The 3,632-nt window shown below is 42.2% G+C and overlaps 1 pseudogene; it reads right to left on the bottom strand.

Moving 5' to 3' along the window:
• Window positions 1–2,584: 2,584 nt before the first annotated feature.
• On the bottom strand, window positions 2,585–3,428 carry LOC126933870 (nucleophosmin-like; annotated as a pseudogene).
• Window positions 3,429–3,632: the final 204 nt, after the last annotated feature.

Raw genomic sequence — 3,632 nt, 5'->3', positions numbered from 1 at the left:
CACAGCCTCAGACCTCTCTCCCAGATTCCATACTCTAATTTTCAAATGCCCGTTCACATCTTTGCTTAGTTATTTAACAGCTCGCTGAAACTCAAGTCCTAAACTAGACTGATCTTTTCCTGCTAACCTGCTCCATCCCCAGACCTCCCCATCTCAGCTGATATCAGCTTGATCCTTTTCATTTCTCTGGCCAAGCATCTTAATAAGTTTGTCCTTGACTCTTCTGTTTTGTTCACTCTGTGTGTCTCCTCTATCAGCTCATCCTGTTGCATCTACTTCAAAATGCTTCTCTGGCCACTTCGTATTACTTTTCACATGTCTCCTTATCTGTCCATAGTGCTTGAGGCCATCATCTTCTTTACCTAGATGGCTGTAATAGTCCAGTATATTTACTCCAGCTACTACTGTAACCCTCTTTAAACATTAAATGAAAGTGTGTCTTTACTCTGCTCAAAACCATATGATGGGTTCCATCTTAATCTGAGAAAAGAATCAGTAAGGTCAGAAGACACTACATAATTTTTCTACCTCTCCTTCCCCTGGCCCCCTTTTCTACACACTCCTTCCTGTCACTGTCCAGCTCCCTCACTGCACTCCAAGCCCATTGACCCTTATTCCTGGTTCGTGAACAGCAGACACGCTTCCCTTTGGGTGTCTGCCATTAGTTTTGGTGGGTTCTTTGCCTCTCTTCTTGGAAGTGACTTTTCTAAGGTAATCCGCTTTGTTAATTTTCTCACTACCAGTAAGTCTTCACACAAATCTTGCCTTTTTTTTTTTTTTTCCTTTTGAGACAGGGTCTCACTCTGTCTCCCAGGCTGGAATGCAGGGAGTGGTGCTATCTCTGCTCACTGCAGCCTTTACCTCCAGGGCTCAGGTGATGCTCCCACTTCAGCCAAGTTGCTGGGATGACAGGTGTGCCACCACGACTGGCTAATTTTTGTATTTTTTGGAGAGATGGGGTTTCGCTGTTTCCCAAGTTGGTCTCAAACTCCTGGGCTCAACTGATTGGCCTGCCTCAGCTTCCCAAAATGTGGGGATTACAGGCATAAGCCACTGTGCTTGGCCAAATCTGGCTTTCTTAATGAGGCCTCTCCTAAGCCCTGCATTTAATATTGCGTCAGTTTTCAGCTCCACCTCCTTCACTTCATTCCAGCTGTGATTCCTGATTTCCCCTGCCTGTTGTACCTTTTCCTTCTTTACATATATCATAAGCTCCAATATAATACTGTATGATTGTATTATGTATTGTATTTGTCGATTGTCAACTGTGGAGACACAGTTAGTTTGGCTCAAGTTGGTAATATTTACGTAGTTTGCATGGTGATGCTGTTGGTAGATGTTCAGGTGTGGAATGCCTCCAGGAATACTCCTACCACCCATAGCATCAACACATGATACAAACCTGCAGAGCCAGAAGTCAATTATGGCATGGACATGTCCTACTACCCCAGGGGAAGATGTATATGGATAGTGAGGAAAAATGGGTTCGAAACATTCAATTGCAAGCCTCATTCCGTAGCATTAGGGGATACAGTAATATACATATAAGACCACTTAATCTGCACACAACCTTAAGTTCAGAACTTACCATGGTTTATATTTGAAAACCTTATGAAATTAGCACTTTATTTAACAGGTGAAGAAACTGAGGCACAGGGAGGTTAACTAACTTAGTCAAGGTCTCATTGTAAATGCAAGAGCTGGGGCTTGAACACTAATAGTTCCACACTTGTACTGACCTTTAAGCAGAATTCTTTAGTTAATTCTTTAGGTTTCTCCTGCAATCCCCTCTGCTGAGGGTCACCAGTGCTGTCATGCTGTGAGCATAAGGTAACGATGGTATCATTAGTTTATCATTTCCATAACCCTATGAGGTAAACATGACAACGACTTCAATTTTAGGGGGAAAAATTGAGGTAAAAGTTATTTAAGTGTCAAAGGTCACGACATTGGTCCATGGCAGAGCTGGAATTAAAATCCAAGCTTCCTGACTTTCAGATCAAAATACTTTACAAATTGTATGCTACTCCTCAGTTGGTGGTTTATGACATGGGCTTCTAGAGAAAAGTGCATGGTCTCTGTGACCTTCCTCAGTTCAACAACAAAACCCCAGAGGGAACAGCAATGGATGCATCTTTAAGATAAGAGATCTCACAACACTGAGCTAGGAGATGATTTCTGGAAATCCCTACAAAGGAATCTCCGGGATAATGCTTAGATGCTCACTTCTAGCAAATAAAAGATGGGATGGTCCTTCTATTTTTTTTACTTTATTAAAATACTGAGTTTTATTTCACATGTATATTTTTGTCTCCCCACCATTTCCATGTCTGACCACCACTACTACTATGTCCTATCATAACATTCCATACATACTTAAAACCAAGCAAAGGGTGGAGTTCCGTCTTTAAAAACTAAACAGGCATTTTGGACAACACATTCTTGGCAATGGAACCTGGACAACGTTTATCAAACACGGCAGGGAAAGCTGTCACTCTGCCTTATATAAAGGACAGCCAGACATCAACTCTTACAGAAATGAAGACAGACAGAAAATTTTTAACAAATTGTTTAAACTATTTTCTTAAAGAGACTTCCTCCACTACCAGAGATCTTGAATAGCCTCCTGGTCAGTCATCCAGAAGCCATTATTCACATAATTGATGAACTTGGATTCCACTTTGGGAAGAGAGTCACCTTTTTCTATACTTGCTTGTATTTTTGCTTTTATGTCTTCTACAGAAGTAGGTCCTTGTGGTGTTTTAGGAGTTTTTTTTCCTGTTTTTTGAAGGATTCTTGTCCTTTTGATTTGATGTTGATGGTTTTGAGTCTTTTCCATTCTGATTTGACTTTTGTGCACTTTTGGCTGGAGTATCTCGTATAGATTTCTTCACTGGCACTTTTCAGTTTCCTCATCATCAAAATCATCTTCATCATCATCATCTTCATCAGCAGCAAGTTTCACTTTTTCTGTGGAACCCTGCTACCACCTCCCGGGGCAGATTGCTTTCCAGATATACTTAAGAGTTTCACATCTGCCTCCTCTTCATCTCCCGACTCTGCCTCTTCCTCCACAGCTACTAAGTGCTGCCCACGGATCTGCACTGGTCCTGAGCCACACTTCAACCATAAGACAACTGGTGGTGGTATTTCAAAACCCCCAAGGGAAACCGTTGGCCATACAGACGTCTTCAAAGTTGCCAGTGTTACTTTAATTGGACTGCCTTTGTAATCATTGCCTCTGTTTCAACAACGTGCAACTCATCCTTTGCAACAGCCCCTAAACTGACTGTTTTAAAAGATAACTTGTGTCCATTTTCATCATTATATACCTTAAAGTGATCATCTTTGTTGGCCTTTAGTTCACAACTGAAAAGATAGTTCTGGGGCCACAGGGTGCTTGTGTCCATGTCTGTCGAATCTTCCATGAGGTGGTGGCACGCACTTAGGTGGGAGAGAAGGCGAACAGAGATAAATGACCACTGCTCAAGAGAATGGCCGCTCAGGACAGAATCCCACCAGGGGTCCTTCTGTGTTAGAGAGCAGGGTAAGCTCCCATAGTGTCGCACAGTTTCCCAACCAGAGATCTGGCACAAAGCCCTGAATGGTGCAACTTTGTCACAGATATAATT

This window comes from Macaca thibetana, chromosome 13, assembly GCF_024542745.1.
Source record: "Macaca thibetana thibetana isolate TM-01 chromosome 13, ASM2454274v1, whole genome shotgun sequence".
NCBI lineage: Eukaryota > Metazoa > Chordata > Mammalia > Primates > Cercopithecidae > Macaca > Macaca thibetana.
The sequence above is the reverse complement of the archived record's forward strand: the minus strand, read 5'-3'. Positions and strand labels throughout refer to the sequence as shown.